Source organism: Ambystoma mexicanum, chromosome 5q (assembly GCF_040938575.1).
Source record: "Ambystoma mexicanum isolate Mex_15411 chromosome 5q, UKY_AmexF1_1, whole genome shotgun sequence".
Classification (NCBI taxonomy): domain Eukaryota; kingdom Metazoa; phylum Chordata; class Amphibia; order Caudata; family Ambystomatidae; genus Ambystoma; species Ambystoma mexicanum.
This window is the reverse complement of record NC_090933.1, coordinates 151,770,779-151,786,202: the sequence shown is the minus strand read 5'-3', so window position 1 is coordinate 151,786,202 and position 15,424 is coordinate 151,770,779.

The window sequence follows — 15,424 nt, the reverse complement described above, 5'->3', positions numbered from 1 at the left end:
CCTCTGAGGTAGGGGCAGCGCTGATTGCCTTAAGACGCAGAGGGGCCCAGCGCTGGATGCAAAGGCGCAGGAAGTAGGGAGCTGTGCCAGGGCCTGGGGCCAGTGGGCCTGCCAGAAGGCAGCAAGGAAAGGACAGTGAACTTTGGTGGGGCTAGGGACCCATTGATTGAATTAAAGGTGTTTGGACAACAAGGCTGTGGCATGGAAGCGCTTGGAACCCATGGCAGCAGCATCTGAGGGAGCTTGGAGCCTGTAGCTGCACCTAGGAGGAATTTGGAAGCCATTGCTGTGCAGCAGAGGGGCTTAGAGCCATTAAGTGAGCCTTGAGGGGACTGAAGCCCACTGCAGAATTTGAAGGGGCTTGGAGCCTGCAGCAATAGTGAAGGGGTATGGAGCTGGTTGGAGTCATTACAGCAGTTTGAAGGGGCCTGGTGCTCATTACTGTGATTTGGAGGGGCTCATCAACCAGTAGCAGTATTGGAGGAACTTACAGCCCATTGGTTGTGAACGGGAAGGGCCTGGGGTCCGTTTTGGATATGGAGGACTTAGGGACCCACAGCATTGGAGGAGTATACTGCAGCGTCTGTATTATGGAGGCCCATGAGGGAAGTCCTACCTGTGATTACAGTGCGCACGAAGAGCAGTGGAGACCGAGAGAATTCAGGTGTCTTCATGTGGTGGAGCGCGGCCAGTGTGTTCTGTTGCTGTGCGAGGCTGCTGTGTGACTGGAGCAGCGGTGAAGGAGACAGCTAGTGGCCCAGGCTCCATTGTACATGTAGAGGAAAACAGAGGGTGTGGCTGCTGCGACGGTTGGAGCGCAGAGCTCTATTCTCTCCGACGTGATTGCCAAGAGTGGTGATGTCATCAGGAGATCCTGAGGAGTTGGCGATGTATTTCAGAACGCCACCAGTTCAAGGCGGTCGGGGAAAGCTTTTCCGAAGTGAGAAGGTTACAGAAAAGAACCTTCCAACATGGGGTGCGACGTGATATGTGTGGTCACGGAAGAAGTTTTTTTTTAAAGGCTGCATTAAGGTCTATGGGGGTGGGCAGCGGCAATGTTTAAGCGCCACTGTGATAATGAGAGGAAGGTGCAGTGCCTTTTGCGAGGAAAGTGCGGGTATGGAAGTGTACATGACAATTTTGAGGCAAAGAAGGGCCTGTCGTCAGCTTTTGGAAGTGGGTCAATGCCACCAGCAAAGAAGAGGAGGCAGCTTTCAGCTGTAGTACAGCTGGTGTGTAAGGACATGCCGGCGAGCGGATGCAGTGATCGGGGGTTTACAGAGGAGCGCTGTTTGTGAGTCAGTGGAGTTGGTCGAGAGGCCAGCTTGTGTGGGGCTGTGTCCCCAAAGGTACTTTTTGTGTAATGTGAGCTGGTAGCAGAAGCAGCAAACGAAGATGATTTGGTTGAAATGTTTCTGGCTATAGTATTAAGTTGTTTTACTTGTTAGGGTAGTGGTGATGTGAGGCCTGTTTGGAAATGCAATCTTAAAGGGAGTGACTTTTTGGTGTGTGGAATGGAAAGCCTGATGTCGTGGTCTCTGTTTAGAATATATCCCAGAGGATAGTCATTTTAGCAAATGATTGTGAACAATGTTTTGCTCTGGTATTAGTAGTGTGTCTAACTAGTTTTTGTTTCCACAAATGGACTTTTTAAAGCATTGGGCTTTGTGCAATGATTTTAGTGCAACGATAGTTTATACTATTAGTATGTTAATGGTTTCTTTCCACACATGGACTCTTTTAAAGCAAAAGTAGTGTGGACGAGTAATAGTATACTAATTAGAGTGTGTTTTGCATCTGAATTTGCCACAACAATGATTTTCTTTTGCAAGCAGGACTTTTGTTCTAATTTGAGAACTAAGAATGTGTTCGAGTTTTTATGTAGAAATGCTGAGTATTTGACTATGATGACATTTCATGTAGTGTGTGGACATGGTGAGAGGTTGCCAATGGTTGTGACGCTATGAGTGCTTAGTATTGTGAGGTGTATGTTGAGCTTTCTCACAGCAGATGTGTTTATTCTAGTGTGGTGGTCCATGTGACACAGGTAACTGTTGGGGGTGGCGACCCAGCACCTTGGGTGTTTATGTTGTAGGGTGTTGTTCATCCGGGTGTTTGGAATACCCAGCCTGGTCTTTAGGAGTGGAAGTGGGCAGGAATGTGTTATGTGCACAGAGTGGCTGTGGGGAAGCAGTGGGAATTATTTTTTGATTTAGAGGTTTATGATTAGTGTAGGGTGCGGTAAGTGTGTTTATAGAGTTCTCTATAGGAAGAGGTGTGGTGTAGAAGGTGTTCTTTTGACACGGGCACATGTGGGATAGACACTAAGTTTTGAGGTGTTGGTTTTCCAGATATTCGGATGGTAGAGGGGCTGGTATGCCTTATGTTGTTGAGAAGATTAGAAGGGTATCTTTGTTGAAGTTGAGGTTGTCTCTTCTTTACTGGGTAGAAAAGGTGAGAGGCATGTATTTGGAGAAGTATATGTCCCATTGGGTGAGGACGCACTTAGGGTTTTGGTGTGTGTGTAGAGTGTTGCTGTTTTGAGGTGAAGGATGCACACGCTTTGGGTGGTGTGTGTTTGTGACTGTTTATCTTTTGCTGGTAGGTGTTATTTGTTATTATTAATGGGGGGAGATATGTAGTGATTAAGCTTCCCCTGGATACTGAGCTGAATGCTTGGAATGTTGGAGTGAGTGACAGAGACTGCAGCCTGAGAGAATGTTGATGTATGAATGTGTTCTGTGAGAGTCATTTGGCGATGAAGACTGCTGAGGGAGAGGATGCCGGTGCATGTTGCCCTAAGCTTGAATGTACCTGACTTGATGTACTTAATAACATGTACAAGAACTAAATTAAAGAAATTACTAGTACATCCCAAGATGTCAGAGTCATCATTAGAGAACCCAAGCTTTATAAAGTCCCAGAGAGGAGCCGTGCCCAGAACACATCAATAAAGACAGCGGAAGTGTTGTGAACCAAATCATTGAAGCACAAAGCATGTTCCGATCCCAGTGCCTCACAATCTATAATGACATATTGTAACGTTTAAGTTTCTTTCCCACAAAATCTACATGAAACATTTTCCCTGGACAGTTTAGCTCTAATACAGTGCTGGAGATTAGTATCCAGCAGGTTAAAATGCAACCTCATCATTAAATGTCTTATATATGTTGATGGAGATTGAGTTAAATAAATACTCCTTTCCTCTAATTTCTCAAATTAATTAATTTCTCATAATGTGTAAAGCCAGAAATAGCATTTCAAGTTTCGCACCCATCTTGGTGGATTAGGGAACATTTAAGTGTGACTCATATTCAATTGTACATTCTCAAGGGTAAAACCTTGCTTCAACAATGAAATACAAAGGTTCCTAACGTAGGCCAGAGCATTGTGCGATGGGCCTCTAATCATCTCAAACCAAACAGGCTCACAACTTAATAAGCAAGTACACAATTGTACATAAAGCACGTTTATTGTACAAAGCTCTGGGTAGAAGTTAGATGATGTTGCAGGACCAAACTAATCCAAGTCTCAACAATCCACATCAGTTAACATATTTTATATAGTTTTGCAACAGTTAAAATACTCCCAAATACTTTTATGCAGTCCACCCCCAAACATGATTGTACAGAAACCTCTTCAAGGAAATCCCATCTTTTCCCAATTCTTCGATTTTCATTGAACAGTCTTATCTTGATAGTCATCTTCAGATCATATTCATAACACACCTCTTCTTAGGATTCGTCTGTAGTAGGCCATGACAAGAGTACATGTTTAAACATTGGTGTTGAAACATAATTCATTACTAGCATTAACTGACCTAGTTTTCTGCTGTCTGACAACTTGAGAAAGTCAGTTTAAAAGTCAGCATGTATTTTGTAAGAAGTCACAACTGCCATGTTTTTTGCAAAGCACCCCATGTGTAGATTGTGCTCATGTTGCATTTCAAGTTTCAATATTTTATCTTTCTACGTGTGTGAAGATCTAATATGTATACATTCTAAATAACATTAACACTAAAAATAACATATCCCATCCATAATTAACTGCACATGATAAGTATGAATGTGCAACATTGCATCCAGTTCGCTGCCATCCCTCTGTCATCAATACCATGCACGCACCATGAACCACCCACAATCACGGGGAACCTTCCTGACCACCCGAACATTCTACCCTTTAGTTAATACTTTAACAAATCACAATCATCTTCTTGGGGAACAACCCCACAATCATCTTTCACATCGTCTCCATATGGGCATACTCTTCCACTGAAAAACCCCAACTTGTTCCACTACTTGTTCTCCTACTTCCTTCTCCTTGTTCTGCTATTTTCCTGCTACTCCTCACGGTGGAGAAAACATTACAACTTCAGTTTGAGTACCTGTATGGGATGTAGTAGGAGTGACCCTAGCCTTGGACAAGGTTACAATCATCATGGCAGCAACTGTTGGTACCTGGGCAGAATAACAATGTAGGATCAGTTGGCATGAACTAAAAAGAAAAAGTAAAAAGACAAAAATAGGCATCAGAATCTTTATGCCAAGGCTCAACCAAGGAACAACCGATGAGCATATACAGTCAATCCATTAATAGTTGGTGATACCAGCCTCAGTTTCCATGATCACTTTCAGTTTATGCAGGGCAGCAATAATTCATGAGCACACCAACTTTATTCTGGGAACACTGCGGAAGTGAGGTACGGCCTTGGGGGAAGGGAAGGGGAATTAACTTTGTCCTTCAATGTCGAAAAGGGAGTAAAACAAGGATGTGTTTTGCACAGCTCCTATTTTGTGTGCACATCCAAGAGGTGATTGAGGTAATTGATGCACTAACAAAGGGCTGTTCGGATTTCCCCAAGTTGGGAAAGGAAAGGTTTCAAACCCTTTTTTACTCTGATCATGGCAACCTCACCTGGAGGTCTGAAAACCTCCCCGAATATCTTCAAAAGTAAATGTAAAGGACTCCAATTGGTGGTAAATACAGAAAAGACTATGGCAATCATTTTCAGACCAAAACGCTCCAAACACTGTTCTTTATCATTCGAAATAGTTGGTACTATACTTGAGAAAGTAAGGTTTTTTTTCACTATTTAGGAGTTCGATTTCAGGAATACAGGGAATGGGCAGCACACATAGAGAAGTCTAATCTAAATCTCCATAAAAGTAGTGGTGCAGTGAAGTCTCATTTTAACAAACTCGGGAGCGCTGCAGTTTCCCAGCTTTAATTTTGCATAACCAACAGGCCATACCAGCCTCAACCTACAGGTGGGAATTCTGGGGCTGTGGAAACACCTGGGCACTGGATACCACAGAATCTAAACTTATAAAACAACTCCAGATGCTCTCTCTGATTACCCACTCAGTGTGTGTGCATATGGAACTAGATGTCATGCCAGTGTGTGACTCAATCTCATTGAAACCAGTATTGTATTGATTAGGACAGTGGCACATGGAGGGCCTCGAGATGCAAATTGATGCCCTGGTAATGTGATGTCATTGGACAGGGGTAAGAGCCTTAGTGGGCTACGACACATAAAGGATACCCTATTGATGTTATGTGAAAACACTCTATGGGAGTCACCTTTAAGCCTGAATGAGCAAACATGTCATAGAGTAAAACAAACCATGTATGTGATAGCCAGAAGTCATTTGGCAGAAGCAGCAAATAGATGACGGCTTCTCTCTGAGTACCTATCACATAAAACAGTAGCATGCTTTGAAAGCTACTCCTATTAGATCAACCAATCGATTGAAAAGGCATTGCATGCACTGTTTAGGTTGGGGATACTTCCTTTGGCGCCATTTACTAAGTTATGGCGACTTAATGGTAGTAAAGAAAGCCCTCTTTGTGGGGCAAGATGTGAGTCAGTCATCCATTTCCTCCTGATTTGTCCCAAGTCCCTTACATTTAGACAATTGTATTTACACCCAATATTTATAACATAAGGAATTTGTAAGACTAGGAATGAATTGAGCTTCAGTAAACTGTCTATTTGTTCTCATGTGGCATTTGCAACTGTGTGTTACATTCACAGGAGCAGGAAACGCAGTGTCAAGATTCAAGAATGGGAGAGAGTATTAACATTCTCCTCCGAACCACAGAAGCCAAATAGATTCGACCCTCCCACTGTGGTTGGCATGGGCGTCTTATGTCTGGAATAACAGGAAGCCACGTGGCAGCCAATGGGGGAAAGAGGGATTAGGGAGAGGTTGTGGATAGGGAGGGGGCGATTATGGAAACTGGAAAGACGGTTAGGGTAAGCATAATTGAATAGGCATAGGGGAATAGGATAAATATACATAAACATAATCACCTTTACTCCTACGTCCTGACCTGCCTACCTCATGACTCCTAGCAAGAATCCTGACACCTCCTAAACCCTTCCCGTACCCCTTCTAGTATGTAACAATCTATTATGTAGCAAAAGCATGGTGAACATGAAATGCACATACTCACATTAAGCAATAGCAATGAAGCAGACAAGGGAATGACCCTGACTGAAGAGACAAACTCATGGCCCTTTGGGCAAGCAAAGCAACACACAGCAGTCCTCTAATTGTCTAACATAAAAGGACCCCCCTCTTTGGGTATCTCTTAATCATGGCATTAAATGATACCGGTGTTCGGCATACTTCTGCTGACCTAATAACATTCCTAGTAATGATCAACTTAAGAGTTCCTGTGCCTCTGTGTTGCCTGTCGTCCATGTTCCCAGGAAGGCAACTTGGTAAATATACAAACAGTAATGAACCGATGCATGTGCTGCAGTAGCCCAACTCTCCCTGCAATCATACCTTTTCCAATAGGCAGACATACATTGAAGTAATGGCTTCACCAAACATACATGGTACTTAGCTTGCTGTTCAGGCGCCCCACGGACCACCCGGACCTGAAGAAATGATGCTGAAAGAATCCCTGCAGCGTTTCCTTCACCGCTGCAACCCGTGCAGTCTGTGTTAGCTGCTCTCTTCCGTGACTCGAGCCATGCAGCAGCCTGAAAACATATGGCCTTTAAATCACCACAGCGCCCTAGGATCACACTCCAGCAGTCCTCAAACATTCCTAAACCTCAGAAATTCCGTCAGTAACGCTGCCGCGCCCGTCTGTGCCTGAACTCTTCAATAATCTGCACCTGGGCACGGGCAGCCGGTGCATAAAATAGTCCCCAGTGATTAAATCAGCTGGGGAAGGGCACGTACCAAAGAACTACGATTCCCTCCTAGGGCTCTGGGAATTGTAGTTCATTACCCCTAAACCTGCAATGCTAACATTTCCCCAGCCCCAAATGTCTCCTCCTGGCCCAAACCTTGAACCCCTTCATTTGGTCCCCACTTGATTGGATATTCCCCCTCTCCCGCCTCCCTCCATGTCCTCGTACCATGGGGCTGGCCAGGGGATGCATGTGGTGGGCCGGGGCTCTGGGTGTCTTAGGATCCCCTGGGAGGGATTAAGGGCCATCATTCGTATTTTACTGGACAGGGATTCATCTGCAATTTGTCAGAGTACCCCCTGTATCAGAGGCTTAGCCTCACATGGCACCTAGCAGTTTAGTGCAGATAGGACCACGGTCTTACATTTGCGTATTTTCCCTACACCTTAAACTCAAGTTTGTATACGTTTGTTTCATAACCTCTAACATTAGATTTCTATTGACAGCAATTCTGTTTTTTTTCTTCCATACCCTCATGCACTTGCTTTCTATTTTTTCCTTCCTCTCACTACAACAGGGTCTTGCTACTTATTGCCCTGACGAAGGTGGAACAGTCTTTCAACTGTGAAGATTCTACTTTCTCCACACAGTTACCACCGCCGAAACACACTTTCTTGATCAGAGGATATTGGAGGCTCTTCACTAACACGCCTCACCCACTTTGGGTTTCAAACCCTGCCCTTTGTGCTTCATTTGCTAAGGACACGCAGTTTTGGCATTCATTATTTTGGGTTCTAAAAATTCCCCTCTGATGCGTTGGCAGACCCAATCCCAGCTTCCTAATATTTTTAACCTGGGATTTCACTTTCAAAGGAATATGTATTCTAGAAAAATTGAATGCCTATATATGAGTAGGAATTCTTGTTTTTGTTAAGTAATATTGTAAGCCTAAAAACAATTTAGGAACTCCTGTTTATGTCCGGCTTTGGTCCCGCACTTTCCTTTTTGTTTTGTTTTTTTGCTCTTTGGCCTTGTTTGGTTAAAAGTGTTGATTTGGCTCTAACCAGTTAATATATGGTTTCAATGATTTCACTTATTGTTATGTATGTGTATTACATGTTTGACTTAATTATATGTACAAATATTTCGTATTAAATATGTTTTTATTTACAAAAAATCCAATTGTAATGTGAGGTTATGACTTTGAAATATACAAATGGGTGTATTGTTTTACATAACCAATGAGGTTATTTTGGGAATAGGACCCATATAGGACTTAACTCTCTAACAGTTTTCATGGGCCCTTCCCTGTGTTACCAGTACCCTCTTTGTTGTGTATATAAGTCTTACCAGCTCTTTACTGGTACGCTACCCAGAGGGCAGACCACTGCCACCCTTGAGTGGCCACCACCCCTTCGAAACATACCAAACCTTGAACCTGACAGTACCTCCTCTCTCAGCGCACTTCACAGGGCCTGGCTTCACCAGGTGGCACAAATGAAATTATCTCGCCTGTCTTGGAGCATGCACTGCACATGCAGGTTCCCATGAACAATCCTCTGGACCATAACTCAACCATTGAAATAAATACCATAAATGATGGTGCTTCCTTTTGGAGTCCAGTATTCTTTTCACTTCATATTCCACCTGACCCTTCTTCATGATTGCTGCTGGTCATTGCGTGATAATCCCAGGTGCTGCAGGTATAAGCAAAGACACATGGATTACTGGAGGTGCCTTCAAGTTCTTAGGTAAATGCAATTTCATAGACACAGATGACACACACTGCATAATCTCGTAGGGACCAATAAATTGGGGTGCAAATTTATGAGGTCCAACCAAGGAAAGGTTATGAGTGGACAGCCATACTCTATCTCCAACCTTTAATTTGAGAGCCTCTTAACGCTTGTCGGCCTGTGTCTTGTAGGTCATTTTAGCCCATTACAGATATGCCCGTGCCTTCCACCTGATGTCCAGAAGCAACTGCTTCCTCTCATTTAGGAGAAGAATTTGTTCCACCTCGGGCAAAAGTTCAGTTAACCTGTTTTGTTCATACCTGTACAAACATTCATTTGGTGCCATACCCAGAGATGCGTGTTCAGTGTTATTGTATGTGAACTCCGCCAACCACAAGGCTTTCACCCATGAATCCATAAAATCCCTGAGGTAGCACCGTAAGTATTGCTCCATTGCCTGATTTACCCTCTCCGTCTGACCATCATCTGTGAGTGATAACTCATTGAAAGGGTACAATTGATTCCCAACATCCGGCAGAAGGCAGGCCAAAATCTGGAAGTAAATTGAGGGCCCCGGTCAGAAACAATACTCTAAGGCAATCCATGCAATCTCACAATATTCTGCAAAAACAACTCTGCTAGTTGCCCGGCCCCTGGAATACCAATACATGGAACAAAAAGTGCTTGCTTTGATAAATACTCAACAACCACCCAAATAGTGTCATACTGATTATTTGGAGGGAGATCCGTTATAAAATGCATGGAGACATGCGTCCATGCCCAATCAGGTTTCGCTAAAGGATGTAACAACCCCACCGATCAGGAATTATCTGTCTTATCACGCACACAAGTCTCACACCTTTGAATGTACCAAAACTGTATTCCTTTCTCAAATCTGGTACCAAAAGTACTTCTCCAACATGCTTTGAGTCTTCCTCCTTCAAGAATGACCTACTAATGGGGACTTATAGCATCAATACAAGGCTTTATCCTCTAAGTCACACGTGGGTAAAAACAACCTTCCCACATAGTAAGGAAGCCCATCCTGAATGGTCTTTAATGGATCTCCCATTTCCCACTCATGCACTTCCTGTTGACTCAGGCCTTACTGCATTTGTCCTAACAGTTGTTCGGTAACTGACCCCACAACCTTCTGTGGAGGAATGATAGCCTTAACTTCTGTCACCACATTCTCCAACTTCTGCTGCCTAGTCAAGGCATCCACCTTCCCATTTTTCCTCCTTGTGAAAAGTCACAAGAATATCAAACTCACTAAAGTGTTGAGACCAATGCAACTGCCTAGGACTCAGCATCTCTGCCGTCTTGAAGTATTGTACATTTTTGTGGTCTATCACCACTATCACCTAATGCTTGGCCCCCAGCAAATAGTTCCTCCATTCCAAAAATGCCGCACGAATGGCCAACAACTCTTTATCTGTAATCGAATAATTCTGTTCACAACTGGTATGCTTACGGGTGTAGAATTCCACTGGATGCCAAATTCCCTCCTCATCTTTATGAGACAACAGGGTCCCAATAGCCACATTAGATGCATCTGTCTCTACCTGAAAGGGTTTCTCGGGGTGTGGATGTCATAAAATGGGTGCCTGAGTAAAGGCCCTTTTCAATTCCTGGAAAGCCTCCTCAGCTTCCGTCCATGGGGAGGACATTCCAGGCTTGAACTGGGAATAATCTTCCATTCCCCTTGCTCTTTTTACCCGGGGAACTATGAGCTACCGAGCAGTGCTAGACCATAGGAATCATTGAGGCTTGTACTGAGCCATGTTTTCTTTCAAGTAACGGGGAGCTTCCCCAAAGAAAGATTTATGGGCCAAGGTAAGAACCTTAAAGCTAACCCTCATGGCCAGTGGCAACCAATGCAGCTCTCTCAGACACATGCTTACATGTTCCCTTCTAGGGATATTGCATACAATCCTGACAGCGTAATATTTGATTTTTGGCACATTTTTGTGCACATTCCTCACTGGCCACCCTAAGCAAGGAGTTACAATAGTCTAGTCTTGGCATGATAATCGCATGAACTAGTGTTTCACAATTTTTCCAGATGACCAAAGGACTAATCTGTCGCAATACCTTGACGTGATAGTAAGAATGTTTCACAACAGCATTTACATGTGCGTCGGCACCAAGGACGGCTTCCATGTAGATACCTAAGGTTGTAACTTTGGCTGATACCGAGATTTGACAGCCTTCCACTTCAAACCCCTTCTATTCTTGTTCCAGTTTGGCCCTGGCTTGCTTGGATACGTAGATCATAAACTCAGTTTTTTTAGCTATTCAAGCATAGCCAATTCAATTTTTGGTTATCCAATGTTTAATTCAGCCATATACATTGTTTAATTGTCCTATATTATTTCCACTAAGTTCCATCATCAGCTGGATATTGTACGAGTAATTTATGAACTGCAGGCCGATCCATTGCATTTGGACGTGTAATTGTTTAATATATACTCTGAATAGCGCAAGGGATAAACAAGAGCCATTGCGGCACACCAGAGTATGTCTGGGAAGATTCAGAGGAGGCATCCACCCAGCAAATCCTGGATTTTCTATTGTTTAGGAATTAATCTATCCACTCTATAGCATTCTCTGCGCAATTTCCTGTATTGGCCATTGTGGGCAGCTGGTGTTTGTGGTCCAATAAATCAAAGGTGGCTGATAAGTCAAGTAAAATCAACAAGCCTGTCTTACTACTCTCCAAAGTTCACAGTATCTGGGTTTGTAAATCCAGGAGGGCACTCTCTGTCCCATGATTGCAGCGGAAACCTGCCTGTTTCGTATGCAGTGATTGTGAAACCTCTGGGTACTTTTTTAGTTGTATAGTATCAATTTTGTCAACTATCTTAAGAGGGGAGTGTCTGTAATGGTTCTTAAATTGGTTGACCCTTTTGGATACAACCCAGGTTTTTTTTATTAGAGGGGTCACCACTACCTCTTTGATTGCTGTAGGAACTGATTTGTGAGAAAAATAGGCATTCACAAATCTCCTGAGAAATGGAGCAAAGAATGTTATGTCCTCCAAAATATTTTTTGATGGCAAGATGTCCCCTTGGCAAGAGGTTAGACAGATATTCTTTAGCGTCTTCTGTATTTCTATAATAGATATAGATTCAAACTAAAAAATCTCCTGATTATTCCTATTCCCATCATTTCTCCCTATATCCACTTCTACAAAAGATTCCTCTATATTACGACCTTGACTAATTCTGTTATGTGCTGACGTGAGTTTGTCCGTAAATGCCTGATGAACTCTGCTACATTCATCCTGCACAAAGAGTCATTCAAGAGCATTGTACTTTTTCAATTTCCTGAAAATATCGAAAAGATGTCTTGTATCAATGTTCCCACTGTTGATTTGTTCATTGTAAAAACCTTTCTTTGTCTCATTAATTTCATATTTATATTCTTTTTCTATCAGTTTCCATACCCTGCTACTTTCCTCAGTTTTATTTTTCAACCAGAGTCCTTCAGCCTCTCTTTTAAATTGTTTAAAGGCAGTAAGTTCTGTAGTAAACCAATTCTGGAGGTTAGAACAATCTTTTATTATCTTGGTTTTAAGTGGGGCATCTCTGTCTAAAAATGCTTTAATGTAAATTCTATATGTGTCTGCTAAATTGCTGGTTGAATCCTGATCTGTATTTAAATTCATGATATTTTCCAGGCAGTTTTTCAGGTCTGTAGATATACATTTTTTTATATTTCTGCAAAAAATCTGTTTAGGAGGTTTGGGATTTCGATACAATTGGTCTGGTAGTTGTAAACTACATACAATAAATACATGATCAGACCAGATGCAAGGTGTTGTTTCTATTTTAGCAACATTAATATTTCTAGAGTAAACCCATTCCAAGGTATGCCCTTTAATATGTGAGGGGTCAGAAGTGTGTATATGTATTATTTCATACACCTGATTTCCACCTTCTGTCCTCATTTCCAATGCTATGTTGATGAAACTCAGCTCTCCTTTAAGCTTCCTTCCCCTTCCTCCTCCCCTTCCTCTCTCATTCCAAACTGTCTAACTGCTATTCAGGCATGGTCTGCTGCTAACGAGCTCTGCTTAAATGCCAGTAACACTGAGACTCCTTCCCTCTTACTCTCTGGCCACCCTCCTTGGGCACCCTACCCTCACCCTCGTTTGAGTCAAAAATCTTCGACTCCTCTCTGTCCTTCTCAACCCATATCGCTGACCTTGTCAAGGAATCTCATTTTCAGCTTCACCTCCTCAGAGGCATTCTCCCTTTCTTCTCCTTCCCCCAGAAACTCAATGTTTCCAGAGCTCTGGTTCTCTGCTGGCTGGTCTACTGTAACGGCCTCATCTTAATCTGCCTCTTTACTCCCTCTGCCCTCTTCAACTAATTCAGAATAGGACTGTGAGATTCATCCTTGGCCTCAAGCCCAGGTACCGCATCTCTCCAGCCCTGACGTCTCTCCAATGGCTCCCTGTGGTTGCAAGGATCAAATTAAAGACCCTCTGCATCATTCACAAGGCTTTCTGGGGCCTAAGACCTCACTAAATCCAAATTTCTTTCCCTAAATACCTCCCTGCTAGAGTCCTTGGGTATTCTAGCTCTAACTCTCTGCAGGTCAGATGTTTATCCAAGCAAAGTTTGGGGAGGTAGATCTCTCTCTTTGGCAGGAGGCTCCCTCTGGAACGGCCTCCCTGCCCCTCTCTGTCCGAGCTGGATCTCCTTAAGGTCTGGAAGCTTCTCAAGACCTTCCATATCTCCTCGCCATTCCCTCTACCCTGCTAGTTTCCACCTGTCTCTATGTCTGGTTGTATGTACCCCTCATGAGCCTTGTTGTGGTCAGGCCTGCCTTCGACCAGTCTTCCCCCTCACCTCACACCAGCTGTTGCCCTCTGGTAACCTTCCCTGACTAGCCTACTGATTCTGGTCCACCCCCGATTCTTTGCACCAGTTGACCCCCATCCCTTCTTCCCCGAGCACTTGACCTCCTGGGCCACCCCTAACATTTTCCCAGCCCATTGCAACCCCATCAATCCTGCACTTCTCCGTCTTCCAGCTCTCCATGTACTTCGTGTTACTGCACTTGGATGTTCCAAATGTCACATGGCCTAGTTTTTCGTGTTTTTAAACATCATCTTGTGATTTGGGTGAAGATTTTAACTCAATTATTTAATCTTATTTCAGGTTTGCATACCACTCCCTCTACATGGAAATTGTCTATTATTGTGCCTATATTCAAAAAGGGATCCTCTCAATCATAGACCCATCACATTATTGGATGATGACTCAAAAATATTTGTGTCCATTGTTCTTAAAGAACTTTATTCTTTGGCCAAGAATAACAATATTCTTAGCACATTTCGGACTGGGTTCAGGCAAGGTTTGGGTACCTCATTCAACGGATGCCTGATTGACGAATTACAACGGTGGTTTTGGGAGAAATTGACAGGTAACATATTTCTACCTATTGTCAATCTGCCGCTTGCTTTTGACATTGTGAAGAGGAATCTCCTTTGGGAAAAGTTAAATACTTGGGGGCTGCCGAAGCATCTTTTGAATATCCTGATGCACCTGAATACTGATACTCATTTGAAGGTGTGATTAAATCTTCAGGGTAAAGTTTCTGCTCCAAGAAACTGGCCCATATCCAACCCCTCATCTCTGGGGCCGCAAACAACACAGCTTAACTTTTCAAAATTGATAAGGAACTTGCCAATCCCACTTCTGTCTCCACTTCTCCTCTTCCTTCCCATGCCCTCTGCAAAGCCTTGGCCATCCACTTCACTACCAAAACTCAGGACATCCCGTTGTCTCTCTTCTCTTCCCCTCTTCCACCTCCCCTGTACCCAGGCCTCCCTTGGCCACCCACTCCCCCCACTCTCCTCCTTCTCACCCATAGTCACCAAGACAGACTGCTCTATGAAAGTCTCTTCCAGCAAGTGCCCCCCTGCTCTCTAGAACTATCAAAGACTATATTGTCTCTCTCACTCCCTCTGTGGCTGAGTTCTGTAACCATTCTTTTGCCACTGGCTCCTACCCTTCACCCCTCAAGCACTCCCTTGTGCACCTCCTCTTAAAAAAGCTGTCCGCTAGCTACTGTCCTATCTCCACCACCCCGTTCCTGGCAAACTCTTTGGTCATCTACCAACTAATCTATCACCCTGAATATGTTGGCTGTCTCCACGACCACCAGTCTGGCTTCAGAGCAGCCAGAGGCATGGAAACATTTCTCCTGAAGATCCATGACGACTTTCTCTCAAACCTCGACTTCAACTCTCCTTCCATTCTCATCCACCTTGATCTGTCCTCTACCTTTGACACAGCCAATCATTCCACCTTCATAGGTCACCTGTGTAATACCCTGGGCATCCTGGACCAGGCACTGAATTGGTTGACCTCTTTCCTCTCGAACCGATCTATGTTTGTAAATTGCTAGTCATCTGTAATGTCTAACATTCTTGTTCACTAAACATTGTTTTATAACATTCTTGTTCACTGAACTGTGTCATCAATTCTAATGTTCAATTTGTTGCTTGTATACTTCAAGC